The sequence below is a fragment of the Lygodium microphyllum genome, chromosome 17 (assembly GCF_053477565.2).
Source record: "Lygodium microphyllum isolate KBCC chromosome 17, Lygodium_microphyllum_v1.1.10, whole genome shotgun sequence".
Taxonomy (NCBI): domain Eukaryota; kingdom Viridiplantae; phylum Streptophyta; class Polypodiopsida; order Schizaeales; family Lygodiaceae; genus Lygodium; species Lygodium microphyllum.
This window is the reverse complement of record NC_141151.1, coordinates 115,874,643-115,890,678: the sequence shown is the minus strand read 5'-3', so window position 1 is coordinate 115,890,678 and position 16,036 is coordinate 115,874,643. Positions and strand designations below refer to the sequence as shown.

Here is a 16,036-nt window from a genome sequence, read left to right as displayed (position 1 = left end):
GGAAAACTGAGAGAAAGTATTGAGCCTGCTCTTTTGTACGTCTTCTTCCATTCTCTTACCATATTCATGGTCCAATAAAGCCTGTCTTGTGCCCAAGTACTTGAGTGACTTTGGGGCAAGCAAAGGGGAGTATTTTGGAGGTGTATGGGCTGTTTTGGACTGATAAAACCAATCATAAACAGGGTAGCCCATTGTTCTTGTCCATTTTGAAGAGAAATCAAGTGATCTATGTGGTTGTAAGTGAAGGAATTGACCTCTTAACATCAGGAATTCATTTAAGAATGATTAGAGAGGCTTATTCTTTAGATTATGTGCATTTTTTGGAGCTTGTTTATGGGCTGGAAATTATTGTTTTAAAACAAGGCTGAAGTAAATTTTATGCTTTGACAATGCATTTCATGAGGTTTTGATCTATGTCTTGGATGTAGTAGAGTCTACCGCCAAAATACTTGTATCTTGGAGTTCTTGTCCATTAGAATTCATGAAATAGAAACCGTTTGAGCTTGCACTTGAAGTATGCATTTGGATTAAAACTGAGATAATCTCTAAATGTATTGGTTTATTATCCACATATACATTTGATGTAATCATGTCAAAGTCTTTAATTCCATTCATGTATGCTAAGTAAAAGAAAAAGCTTGAGGTCTTCTTCTTCAACTGAATCATCTCTAAAACCCAAGTCTTATCAAATCCCGATCTTTTCTCCCTCTCCTAACCTTGAATCCCTCACTCCTCTTCTGCTCTAAACCCTGGTGGAAGACCTTCAACCCCCAACACGATGACAGCGTAGTACTGCACTTGCGATTGTGTAAGTGTGACGATAATGTGTGGTACGTGAATGACGCATCCGCATATATTAACATAATTCAACGCGTATTACTACTTTTTATGCATTCGTATTACTTATTTTGATGTGTTCGTACGTTAAACAAAAATTAAGAGTCATGTGTTTCAAGAAACAAAACAAAACAACTTTGCTCAATCATTTGAATTCAGTACACATCGCACGAGATATTATGTATATATAAATAAATATTCCAATGTGGCAGAGTACAAAAATTTTTGGGCTTCCAAGATGTTATGCCACTGTAACACCCATTACAAACCTTGCATCATTAATCTAGTAAACTATGACGGGGTCCTCTTACCGTGTCGAAGCCGAATGATAAAGTTCATATCTTTGTCTATGATTGTAGCACGCTTTGCATGGATGGCTGCAAGCTATGTATCATTGAACAAGTCAATGAGAAACCCCTCTGCAGCGGTTCGTAGGGCCTCCATGGCTGCAACAATCCACCTTCCTGCTAGTGGGGCATCCCGCACTCGTGCCCAAAATCTTCCTATCCCTTTTAGCTCCAAGTCTTGCATGACTTCTCGAACAACTTTATAAAAAGGACTTTTTGGGATAAGAAGCTTGTATTCGCATTGGATTCTCCTTATCTCTCGAAGAGCGACAATGCCTGGTTTCCATCTCCTCTTTTTTTGTGGTGGTCCCTGTGCTCTACGGGGAGCACCTCTTACTACACTTGAGGAGCCTCCACCTTGTGCTCCAGGTGGCAGGCCTTGGCGTGATGTCTTCTCGGGGCCAAAATGGCAACATGCTTGCTTGGTCCGTACCATGCAAGAAGGGTAAGACGGAGAAGAGACAGATGTTGGGGCTATGAAAATGGAGAAAGCAAAGAAATCAAGATGTGAAAATGAGAAGAAGAATAAACTTTTAACCCATTTAAATCCCAAAATCGGGTTAACAGAGCTTCATACGCACTGTCCATCGTGTGATCGTAAATCCATAACCTTGTATCGGAATGCGATGAAACTTCACACACGCACTCGTTGGGTGGCCAAGAGCCCAAAAAAAAGGAAAAAAAAGTGCATGCAAATCCCTGGTCCGTCTGGAGCCACTTTCCTGCCAACGAGTGCATATGTGAAGTTTCGTCGCATTCTGATACAATTTAGTATTTTAAAAATTATCCCACACCAAAATTATGGATGGATTGATAATTGAGAAATCAACATCACGACTATTGGCCCTTAGAAACTTCACACCACATAAACTATACAGAGGCATTAGGAGTAAAGTCTACAACAAGAAATGGCAAATTTTTGCATGTTATTCCTATTGAAATTGACACTGCTAACAAAAACTGTAAGTAAGAATTGAAAATATAGCAAAGATGCACAGTCAAAGTTGAGAGTGAAGGACAAGCGTAAAATTTTAATTCATATTTTAAGGGCACATACAATAGTTTTACGCTAGGACATAGTCATATGTCCAATGCACGAGGATAACACTATTCCAAAAAAGATAACATTACAAACTACGTTCATTCCATTGGATCAAATGCATCCTTCACTGCTTGAAGATTTCTTACAAGTTGGAAGTCCTTGGGAGTTATAGTGATGCGCTTCACATGTATTGCACAACGTTGAGCATCAGTCATCAAGTAAACTAAAAAGGCCTCTACAGCACAGTGTAGAGCATGAAAACATTCTTTTTTGAAGCGGTCAGGTCTATCCTGACCTTGTATCAAAAACCACCTCGAGAAGCTCGCCTTCAAAATGATGAGACCAAAAGAGCGTTGATACCTTCTAATTTCTCTCAAGGCCATTGTACTTGGCTTCCACTTGTGTTTCTTGTGGGGATGCTAAGGAGGACCCTTGTTATGGCGACTTGAGGAAGGTGGATTAGGTTGAGAAGGGGGTGCATCTGAGCTAGTAGATGCTCCAAGGGGCTGAACACGATATGGGGCTCTGAGCGAAAGCTTATTTGCAACTGCCTTAGACCTAGCCATCTTTCCTGCACAAGAGATGTGAGAACTCAATGAATAAGATAGAAAGTGAAACCCTCTTTTATATAACCCTAAACTGTGAGACTCATTCACATAGATACACACTCTCTCTTTCTCTCTTAAACTAGGAATTGCATTCACACTGACTCACATTATTCATCTTACTATCTTAGCTCTTTTCGAATCCATTTGCTGCCTTGTCGAAGCCTTGTTTCTAGCCACTTGGCATGGTTTTCTTTGGCACTTGAGGCTTCATAATGCACTCTTTTAGTGACACGACGTGATTCCATCATGTGTGCAGCCGATTCATCGGGACTTTCATTTGCTCTCTTTTGCAAGAGTTTAGCTTCATGCGCTACTATAATCCTATACTACCAAGATAGCAATTGGATCATTGGATTGCTACCATTCACCCCTCCACCATGATCAGTTTTTCTTTGATATGCAACACGCACTATCCAATGTGAATTTTCCATCCCTTGTGTGGACCAAATTCCAATGCTTCTCTTTTCTACAAAGTATGGCCCATGTGCCTCAAGGATATGCTACAAAGACACATATCACACATGAGTAAAACTATGCTCAATAGTTTATACAATTCATACAATTTTAAAATATTAACTTAGTACGCACCATGTAATGTGTGATAGAGCTTTTGCCCCATACTTCCACCGTGTTTTCGTAGAAGCTATGCACAACATTGATAAATTCTTGCTTATCTTCATTGTTAAACACCATCTTGCGAAGTAAGGGAGCCAATTTGTTAAGACTTATCCAAACCTTAGCTTTGGCCAATCTTGTTTTTCCTCCATTACTTTGATCAAGAACTGCAAAATGTAACTTTTTCCACCCATTGTAGTCCTGCGGCCTATGAACCATGACATTCCCTTCCTCATTGATGGGTACTGAGAGAAATTTCCTAGCCTTTGCTCCTCCAAAGCAAGGCTTTTTTACCAGATTTTCTTGATCTCTTCTCATAATTTTCAATCGTCACTTGATGCTTGTCTAGCCCAGTTTCTAATAGCACTCGCTCCACATTCCTACACGTTGCAATGGCTTCTTTTTCTGGTTGCATCCTATAAGAAAAGTAAATGTATTCATATACAAGTTTCTCCATGATTCTGACAAAAGCATCCAATGAACAAATGTGAATATGATCCAAGGGAATGTTGAAGATGGTCTTCCAAGTGGGATCTTCTCTATTGCGCGTCAGTGCAACACTTGTCACCTTTCACCAGTTCTTCTTTTTGTCCTTTCCTTCCACCCTCTCTGTCAAGCAATATGGGCATGGATTCTTTGTATTTGCACCATTGGAGATTCCACACATGCATTTTAAAGTTTTCAAGTCTCCTACAAGATGCCATTCAACCAAAGTATTGACCATACCCTTCAACCAAGAGCATCTCACCATGTTCCTGACGATCGATGATGCTTAGAATGCTTGTGTGAATAAAGAATAGCTACAACACCTCAAATGTTTCCTTAGGAACTTCAAATGCAGCTAGCCACCACACATGGCGCTCAGATTGAACACTAAAGTTCCCTGGGTTGTTCTTATCGAATTGTAAAGCTCTATTCATCAGAGTTACACTAACTCTTTCAAGCTTTATTCCTTTGACGACCTTACTTTCATCTAATTTTATAACAAATTGCAATTCACCATTACATTCCTCAACAAACATATTGTAGTACATTACCATTGCCGATTGCACCTTATTCAAATCTAAATAGTAATTATTGAGTTCGGTGAACTTCACCTCATATGCATTTTTGGTCCCAACCTTTAGTGTTTCCACATATTGAACATGCATGGGATCTCCTATCAACTCCAAAACCTTTGTATTAAGTTGCCATTGGGCCTCTATTAACTTTGAAGGTTGAGGAAAAGGCACGATTCTATTTCTCTTCAGCACACGACCAAACCCAGCCTTCACACCTTTGAATATCTTTGAGTAAGTCGTCGTGCTAATGTCGGCCCTGTCACAAATAGATTGTGCATCCACAGCTGAGAACTCATTTGACACATCTTTTAATGTACACTCAATCACCTTTTCCTTCATAGCCTTAAACTTATGATTGCTCAAAGCGTTTTCCAGTGTACTTGCCTTCAGCAATCTACTAATACATGATCCAACCTCACCCTCACCTAGGTTCTCTTTCTGAGCTACCTTACATGCTTTGATACGTTACTTCCACTGGCCACTATTCACAATTAACTCATTGATTGGCTTCTTCTTTCATTTGCGCTCCTTTGTTAGCTTGCTGTTGATATTTCCCAAGTCTTACAATTGTGCCTTTGCCTCCTCATATGAGATACCAATGTCATGGATAGTATCCTGGATTGAAATAATTTGATTGTTTTGTTGAATTAGAGTATCATTCAGTTGTACCACTTGTCCTATGAGTTGTTGTATATGAATTTGATGTGTAGCGATCACATCATGGCAATTTTTTATGGTTGCCTGGCAAGTTGAAAATACTTTGAATGCTTGATCATTTAGCTACCTAATATAACCAAGTAACCCATTTTCACCCTCGCACACATACTTCAGCATATTTGTGATTCTTGAGAAAGTTGGAGGTCTATTGTTTAAGGGGTCAATTGGGTAGATTCCCCCATCAACCCACAAATCCACATGTTTCAATCCCATTTGCCTGTAACTCTACAAAACGTGAGGGTTGACACTGGTACGTTGGGCTCTTTTGAATAATGGGGCATATTCAATCTTTACCTCAATATGCAGCTCCTTCTTTCCTGTATTCATTTTACTTTCAATAGAAACGGGGAGCCTACTTGGTTGTCACAAGAGGTAGAGTGGAGATGCACAGAGAGGCACACAAAGGTGCCAAGGGAAAGGAGGGTGTAAGTAATTCACTCTGTTAATGAAGGTTGCATAAACACAGAGAAGAGGTCACAATAGAGCCATGAGAGAGTATAGATATGGAGGGAAATAGCTCAGAGGGTAGGGATGTCCAAGACGTTTCGTATTTTAGATATTTCTATTTTGCCTCAAAAAACATCTCCAAAAAACACGAAATTTGACCAGTTGGTTTGTTTTTTGACCAAAAGCTAGGATATAAAAAATCCCCAAAATATCTTAAAAGAAACTTTCGAAATTTCATTTTCCTTGTTCTCGATTAAAAAATCAATTACCACGTATCTACTAATCATTTTGTATTGAAAACAAAGCACGACACTCCCATAACTAACTCCTTTTTGAATATAAAATTTGGTTGAAAAAGACTTATTCAATGAGGAGAGAGAATGAATCTGAGTATATCTTTGTAGATAATATAAAAAAGGCAAAACGAGATTGCAAAAGTTGAGAGAGAGGAGGATTATTTTACTATTGTTCTCTCCTCTTTTCCTTGTTTTACGGAGGAGAGAGGGGGAGCTAAAAGGCCCATTTGTGAGTTCTTTTTTTTCCTAATGTATGTTTGAAAGGCAATCATACATCTCTCTAATATAAGCTATTTTTTGGTTTTTCATATAGGTAAGCTCCTTGGTAGGAAACACTCAATGGGTGTGTTTGGGACTCAAGTCCCCTTGAGTTTAGGTCTATAATGGTAGTATGAAGTGAATTTATAAGGGAATGCTTTATGTCCATTTAAAATATTCAATTTTATTTATATGATAGTCGTATTACAAGACATCCACATTAGGGGAGATTTGGACTCAAGTTTGGACCTTTTAGTTTTGGAGAGAGAAAGCCTCTCAACCAATAGGAAGAAAGCTACTGTATAGTAAAATATGGTTTTTTCAATTTTGAATTTTTTATCTTATTTTTGAATATTTTTTTAAAAGGGTAGTTGTAAGTACTTTTGGAGTGTAAATTTGCGGAGGCATAAGAAACAAGAGGTAGTGGCACAATTAAAGATAATAGATTGAGACGTTTCTTGTCAGTCCCACACAACCTTGTAGTATCTTGGTCATTTTTTCTTGAAATTCTTAAATAATACACCCAAATCTTTTTCCTCTAGTATAACATCTCTCCATTTTTTTCAAAAAACTCAAACACTTAGCAAAGTGTGTATCATGCCTTAATTTTTGCACAAGTTTTGTTATTCTATTATCTCTTTTCACTCAATGTCTTCTTCTGCTTCATCTTCTATGTCAATGGAAGCCTCACGTTCTTGACATCCCTCCTTTTCTATGAGAGCAATCACAATCTACAACAATTCTGGTCTTGACAATAATATATGGATTTCTATTATCATTTCTATTAGTAGTTGGGTTATGTTGTAGATAAGGAAAAGAAGACATAGAAATGAACTCATTGACATCTACAAGGGGTGAGTCAAGGATTGCAAGTTCGAAGGATCAGGGAAAAAATTAAGGAGGTGCTTATACAACATGTGTACATGCACTCAAAAGTGCATTTGTAGAATTGGTCTATTGACATGCTACACCATAGACCAAACTGTAAGTTCAAAAAATTTCAATAGGTTTGAAACCAAGTTTTTATGTTTCAAGATTTTATTGAAGTTTGTTTAGGGTTGTAGATATATATCCATCAAACCTTGAAGATTGGCATCCTATCAAAAGTATACTTTGAATCTTTGATACCATTCATGCCTCTATTGGCGAGCAGTTGTACAAAGTGACATATAATAGGTCATTGGTCAAGGATGGGATTTTTTTAATGATAACTTTTACAATGCACCATTAAGCATAACAAGATTTGGATCTCTCAGTCCTCTTCCACTTTTAGCTTTAGATAGTACAAAGTGGCCAATTCTAGAAGTGAAAACATGTAAACCTTATAGATTAAATATTTACGCTGATATTCAAAGATATCTATGACCTAATGTAGCTAGCAGATAGGTGAAGATCATAATCTTCATATCATTACATGTTTTTATGGATTTATTTAACGATGAGAAAGTTCAAAAAACAACATCAATGTTCATATGAAAATTGGAGAAATGTATAGACTTCTTAGGTCAAAGCTTGGATATAAAAGAAGTGTGTGAGATTATAGCCAAAGTAGAACACAAATCTATTGTGTGTAAATATATACTTACATCACACAATTTTATTTTGAATTTATATTACATGAGATGATATTATGTGAATGAAAAAATCATGGTAATTTATCAAGACTTACAATATGATGATGATAATACTGTGATGATGTTAGAGGCTTGGTTGGAGGATGAGCTCTTAATAACAATACGTAGCATAAGGGAAAACTTCTCTTTACATCAAGTGTGAATGGACCTAATGAATGAAGATCTAAATATCCTTGTTACTTATTTGTTCAAGTGCAATGGTTACAAGGTAAATAGAATATGTAATCTAAAAGTGTGGTGCATTATCTAAGATACATTTTTTTCTATTTACAAATAACATAAATCAGTGTGAATCTTATGTGCAACTGTCTTAGAGAAAAGAGAGAAATACTTTATGTAAGGACATTCACACTATACAAGTTTTCCTCTTGCCTCAACCTTTCCAATAGTACAAATGAAAATAGATATGCAAAATCGTAAAGAAGGACGAAAAGTGATACAAAATCTATTTAAATTGTATTTTTAATTATAATAATTTGATTACAAAAGCTCTAGATTATTTACAAGAGGGTAATTTCTATTTTAAATATTAAAATCTTGACATATTTATAATCTGCCTACCCTCTCTATATCTTAAGTGTCCAAATAGTCGATGCCATAAGTAGACTCTTAGTCGAGTGCAAATAATCTAAGTCAATGGCATTAGAATGGGGATATGGCATTTCGACTCAGAGTTCTAGGTGTGAAGCTATGTCAAGAAGTGAACTGGAGAGAGAGAAAGAGGAGAGAGATGAATATAGAAGAGAGCGAAGTGCAAAAGTGAGAGAAAGAGAGTGGCGAGGAGAGAGAATGACTAGAAATGGAAAGAGAAAGACTGGAAATAAGAAGAGAGATGGTTGGAAGCCTAGGTAGTTCACTATGTCTATACCCTCTATATCACATGCATTCAAGGTTTATTTATAAATATCCTTATTTGTGAATTTTTTAAAATAAAACATAATATTTTTCTATTCAATTTGTAAGTAACCCCTTTACATGGGACCCTTTTGTATGTAAAAAATTTGTATTATGTTGAACCCACGTGATACATACATATATATATGGCTAACCTCCTCAGGGCTGGAAGCCATGAAAGGACAGGAGGAGCTAGAGAGAGAAGAAGGAAAAAATTATATTATTGTGTAAATTAAACTAATTGCTATACAAATGTCCTTTGCCATTTTATATGCCCCTAATTTAGCTCTTTACATTCCATCCCCACTCGGATTTCTTTGTCCTAAAAAATAAAAATGGAACTTATTACAAAGTGCCAAGTGGTGAAAAGGGGAAAAATACTCTGCATGGACTAAAAATAATTTAACCTCATCTTCAAGGATTTACGAAATAAGTACCACTAGAGGGCGGAGAATTAAGTACATGGTAGTGACAACCATGGAAAAATATGAAATGAAATCTTGGACCAAAATATTGCCATTAAGAGTTTCTCCCAGATGGAGCATCTATGTTGTCCACTACTGTAGACCTTGTTGTACTAAATTTGATCCAAATTAGACATGCTATAGCTCCAGACAAAGCTCTCTTTAAGTACTTTCAGCCCATATGATGCACATATCTCTGTAATTCATTCAGCATGGAATTTGGTTCAAAATAGAGATCTCTTCTACAATGAAACAAAGCGAACTAGTTAGCATGATAGTCATCTCACAATTCTTTGAGGTAAGTATATCATTTCCAAAGTGATGTTCGTCCATGCAGATAGTTAAGTTCAATCCTCCTTAGCCTCCTAGGTCAAAAGGAAAAGTAACATCCTATCCATGCATCATGACCACCAAATCAAATATATCATCACTCATGAAATAATATGCATGTATGAATGAATCCACAAAAGCATAAGCAACTGAATCAAATAGAAGCCCATAGTCATGGTCTTCCTCATTAGAAACTTCATAGGTTGCAACTGTAAACCTTTTATCTTCCTCTGGATCATCATCAAAATTGTCTTTAGCATGATTTTCTTTATCTTCTTCATCTGAATATTCAAGCACCACAAATATCCTTACATTCTTTGCTCTGCACATATCTTTGTGATTAAAATACATTGGTTTAGCACATGTATAGCATAACCCTTGAGCATGCAACTCTTTTATCTAATCAATGGTTAATTGTTTAGCTTTATGGATTGTAGACCCAATGTTTCCCATATCATCACTATATAGATTAGCAATAGAATAATCATATTGTTGTCCATTGTACTCATGAGAAGCACATGGCTAAGAAGTACATGAATGCTACTCATAGTCATATTGATGTCTATATAGGTATTGGTATCCATGAGAGAGTGATTGGCTATACTCATTACTATGCACATTTAGCAATGATTGCAATAAGTCTTGTTGAACTACTACATCAACTATGGTAATCAATACAACCAACATATACTTGTCATATACATGCGCTAAACCCTCTTGCAAAACAATATTACCATAAATATTGATAAGAGATTCCAAGATGCATGGTTATACCAATTGATCCATATGATATGTCAAATGTTTAACAAGTGCTATTTCTATCCGGATGGCATCTATCACTTTAGCTACCATCATGATTGCATCAAAATGCATAAATGCATATGCCAATATATCAATGATGTCAAGCATGTGAGCAACTGACTTGCTGAGTTCCAATGCTCTTATGATGCTCATAATATTGCTACTGGATGCCACTTTCCTCCCATAAGACACTTCAAAATCAATATTGCCTTCTGGTACATGATAAGGATCAAAACCATGTGAGTAATACTCTTGTTGAAGCATCTCATACATCATAAATCATGGTTGTTGGTAAAGTTTCTCTACCATTGTTACTTGCAATTTTACTTGGTAGATATCTTAAGTGGTGTACCTCAGACAATTTGTACCGTCAACCATTTGTACCTTAGTCAATCCACAACTCTATCACTTTGATAGTGTTCCAATTCTTGGTGCTCGTGTTGACTTTTGTCTACATCACCTTGTGTGTTGAACAAGCATCACAAAATTTTTGGAGTTTTAGGGCTTGGGGCCTTGGACATATGGTAGTCAAATTAGCCAAGGCTTTTGGTGTTGTGGTTACTATTCTCAGCAACTACTAAACTAGTGTTCTATTGTCTTTATCCTAAAATCCATCCCATGGATGAATAATATTAGCCATTTGATTAGCAACACAAAGACATTCTGTGGCATTGGTTAAGATTCTATAATCCTAAGTTAGTAAAGTCATAATCAAGTGGATTGGTTAAGAAGATTGGGTACTCAATACATAGAACTTGCTAAATCAAGACAGTTTGCAAATAATAAAGATTTGCAATAGAAGAACTCTGGATGGAATCTTCATCTCCATCAGGATCAAGTTGATGGGGTAAGTTTGGTAACAACACCCTCTTTTTGACAAGAGGAAAAAAATGTTGTCTATCTGTTTTATGAATGTAGGAGGTGCAAAAGTAGAGATAACTGGGGGTCTTATTTAGTGCATTATAGTACTCAGTCCAAATGAAATAGAACTTACACGTTTAACAAGAGCAATAGTCAAAACTCTTGATGATACTATCCATATTGTATATTTGGATCAGATTGACCTTGATGCTACATGTGTTGGTGACACGTTTACTGCTGCATACAGTGTGGATCTACTTACTAATTTTGCTACTCTTGATTCCTGAGTTACTCTCATTCATCTACTCTACATTTTCATAAAAATGATGTTCTTCCTCAGTTCTGATTACTCATAGAAGTTGCAGAATAACAATGGATAACCAAGGATGATCAAGTGGATTGATAGTTTTTTTTTTCTATCTACTTCTACTGGTGGCACCACTTCCTATTTTCCTGTGATCTCAAGTTTTTGTTTAGATGAACCTTCTGTTTCAAATTTCTGAGAGGAAGCAGTGGCAGTTGTTTCAACCTTGTCTTCTATAGTAGATTCAATAGGTGCGTCTAGACTATTCTTTCTTAGAGGTAGTGATGCTGTTGAAGAAAAAATGTATGCTTATGATGATCCAACTCCAATGTGATATTGCCATTGTTTTTATCATATATAGTTCATTATTCATTATAGCTTGGGTGCACCCTGGATGGCAACAAAAGCAACCCCAACCACGATACATTGACACAATTTTCTTGTATGCTGTTGTGGCATTTTCATGTATGAGGTGCCTTCTAACGATTACAATAATGTCTGGACATTGCATGTACATATGCCTATACCATCAAATTTGGAGAATCCGAGGAACTTCATGACAAAGATCACAAGATATCAAAAAGTTATCAATATACCATACAATATGATTGTTTCATATGAAGAGGATGAGCATGCTATTTTCACTATGACAAATAAATAGCATTTCCAGTAGCTGACTATAACAAGTGCATGTTCTCTATTCGTAGCTTGAGGAAATTGCCTTTGAACATGCACTACTGTCTCAGATTCATAAAGAGAATACTCATTGGTGAAACTGATGCTTCCATAATGTTGAAAATGAAGCCTCTTAGAAGACCTCACGATCTTATGCAATGTCATCTTAGACTTCAAGGTCTGATTTATCAAGACATTAATCCCTTGGAAGCTACAATTCGAGGTACTGCCAAGGCAATGTGGTTGTAGAGCTAACTTGCCTATTGATACAATTGAGAGGGATCTTTCCAAACACATCATCATACTCTAAGGGGTCCTTGACCACTATTTCTATTAGGAGAAAGGGCCATTTTATCATAGTATTCATAGTGGATACTCCATTTAGGTAGGTATTCTTTGAAAGGCCTTGATACAATAATGTAATAGACCTGTAAAATCTCACACCACTTAGAAGAAACTACTAGCAAGGGCTAGAGCACTAATTGTAGTAGCATGCCATTACTTTGGTTAGCCATCTATCATGATAGACAAATGTAAGGAGTTCTGCATCTAGAAAGATAGTATTGTGATATAACACAGAAATCGTCCCCTCCATTTTCCTCTAAATGTGGCCAAAAAATGTTTTTGCTCTTGGATACAGTCCACATAATGGATTTGCCAATCTTGAAGAATGTTTATTTCCCCCAACAACCACCAAGCAAGGAGGAAGATTTAATTCAATCAATTGTGGTGCCAAGGGAGAGAAAGGATTACAAGCAGGGTGCTCTCTCTTTTCCTTGACAGGAAGAAAAGCTTGCCAATACCAATCTGTATCCCTTATTGTAATGAAGTACCTACCATTCCCAACCAAACTCTTTGCAATTCACTTGTCCATCACCATCAACATCTGCCTCACGTATCATTTCATTGACTTCTTCATCAATCAACTTCTCCCCATGATTTGTCATCACATGCTAAAACTCAATAGTTGAAATAAAACCATTTTGATCCTTGTCAAAAACTTTAAAATCCTAGCTTGGCTAACTATGACGCCGAGTTATCTGATGCCTCAAATAAAGGAGAGAGGGACCTTCTCCATCGTGTTGTCCGAAGGCTCTTTGATAGGCACAATGGAGAAATTGTGTGAGCCCCCATTTTTTATGTGACTGTTGACTAGTCTAAGTGGAATGTCTTATGGGTTGATGAATGTGTGGTTCCTCGAAATGATTCTTGAGAGTAACTACAAGCTAGCAAAGGATGGGCTTCTCTCCAAGGTTCCAATCATCTCTGGTGAAGTGTATTCCATTAATGATGCTTTAAGAGTAGAAGCTGCTATAGAGGATTATGAATTTGGTTTGCGACAACTTGTCAAGACAAGAGTGGTTGATGTCTCTTCAAGTTTTGATTGTCCTTGATTTGATCTTATTTTTCTTGAAATGGGACTAGATGGACACGTTGCTTCCTTGTTTCCAGGTCATCCACTAACACACGAGAAGGAAAAGTGGATAGCTTTCATCATAGACTTGCCAAAACCCCCACCTAAAATAATTTCTTTTTCCCTATCATCAATTTTGCCGCCAATGTTACAATGGTACTGACTGGAGAGAACAAGGTAGACATTCTAGCAAAATCCTTTGGAATAATCAAGAGAGTGTGCCTAAGGAAAACTCAGCAAAGCATGCCAGTTTTTCTAAGGGCAAAGCTGAAGGGTGGGATCATCCTCTAATAGACTTTTGATGACTAATACAGAGGTCTCTTGTTGAAGCCATATCTGTACAACATAGTGCTCAACACCAAATCACTGCCCCTAATCTTCTTCGCTCCATTGAAGACATCAACACCAAATCTATCTATTGTTGGAGGAGCAACGGTTACTATAGGATTGTCCTCTAAAGCTGGTGTACATGTGTCTTCAACAACTTATCCACAAATGCCCTTTTGAAAGTGGAGGAAGAGCTATCAAATATATTCTTCCATTTTTTACTCCAACTTCAGAAGAAATATTCAATGCTGCATATCTTTAGGGTTTTAAGAAGAAAAAAATACTTGTGAGGAGAGGCTTCCCTTGATGAAGAGTGGTAGAAATGAAGAATAGAGCTTCAAGAAATGATATAGGAGCTTCCTTATGATGTCTTCAACAACATGTGGCTATTTTAGCATGCGCAAAATAACACAAATTGTAGTAGCTTTATTGAATGCATCTTCTTGTCAATGGACTCCATCCACCACTAAAATGGTATACAACTTGTAGCTCCTCATGCTTAGAGGCTATGTATGCCATTTATTCTTGAAGAGCAGATGGATTCATGGAGTAGAGTGGAGATAATTGGCTAAAGGTTCCATGGAGTCTTAGAAATGAAGAAGAAAAAGAAGCTCTTGTCTAAAAAGTAACCACAGTCTATTTCCCTTCTAAGCCCGATTAACTCCCATTTGACCTAATTACCTCAAAATTGCATGAAAATTTGATGATGACATGCTATGTTAGCCTTGCACCATCAAATCTAACCTTGAAAATCTCCAGATATAGTCTCGTGCTAACTGTAGATAATCTGCAAACCTCTGTTAGTCACTATCTATGTCAAGTACTTGTAGTACTTATCTAAATTTATGGTGAAAAATTGGACTCAAATAGAAGGAAAAATGGATCAAAGACCCATACTTTGATACTACTTGTGAAGAAGTGAACTGGAGAGAGATAAAGAGAAGAGAGAAGAATATAGAAGAGAGAGAAGAAGTGAGAGAAAGAGAGTGACATGGAGAGAGAAATAATGAAAATGGAGAGAGAAAGATTGGAAAGAAGAAGAGAGATGGCTAGAAGACATGAAAGGACAGGAGGACCTAGAGAGAGAAGAAGGACAAAGTTATATTATTGTATAGAAATTGATTCATGTACAAATGTCATTTTCCCTTTTATATACCCCTAATTCAGCTCTTTATAAGCTAGAGGGCCATACGCAAGTGGTATTGAGAGATTTCAATGTGAGAAGCATAGTTGATTAGATTTTCAACAATCTGTGCTCTAAATAGAAGAAGATCATCATTTGTATAAGTTGCTAGTACTTACCTTGCATAAAATCGTAGAAATGAGACTCAGTCTAAAATTGTTAAGGCTATGCAAGGTTAAATTAACAAGTAAACTTATATTGCCTGTTTGTTGCCCAACTAGATGTTTCAAGAGCATTTTTTCATTGTAACAAACTCTCCATCCGCAAGTATGGCCATCACTCTGCTCCAACACTCTACAGAGAATAGTTACTCGTGTTGTCTAACATTTTGTGGTCTTGAACCACTACCTCAAAGCCCTTTACTAGCTTTTCCAAAGAACTATTTTGGTAAAGGAAAACATTGTTAGTGCTTTTATTTCTCTCCCTCTCCCTCTCCCTCTTATGAAACTTATTGCTTCACATTGTCATGATATCCTTTAGTTGAGTTGGCTAGAAAGCATCTCCGTGTAAAAATATCATAAACAATTAGGCTCTAATGAGATCTACAAGAAGGTAAGGTGGACAATAAAGTTTGGCAATAAAAAAAGATTTGAGATAACTTAAAAGAAACATACTAAAAAGGTATTAGCTTTCATAGAATGCCATAACTAGATGTTTTATGAGATCCAAATTGCAATCTCGGTACCATAGGCACACGTCCAAATACAATGTTCTCTCTTGGGTCAAGACTATCGATAGAAGAGAATTTATGATGAAATTATTCTCTTGAAAATTAGAGGAAAGGTTTGCAAGAATTAAGCTGTAAAAATAAATAGATAGTAAGATTTAGGCCATATGCATATGAGGGAAGTATACAAAAATTTCAAAGTTTCACAATACATTAAAACTACGGTCATTACACGATTCTTGACCTCCTTTTGA

At 36.7% G+C, this 16,036-nt stretch overlaps 1 pseudogene; it reads left to right on the top strand.

Annotated features, from left to right (window-relative positions):
- Positions 1-1,456: 1,456 nt before the first annotated feature.
- LOC148022273 (putative 6-phosphogluconolactonase 2 pseudogene) lies at positions 1,457-13,896 on the top strand (annotated as a pseudogene).
- The last annotated feature ends 2,140 nt before the right edge of the window (positions 13,897-16,036 follow it).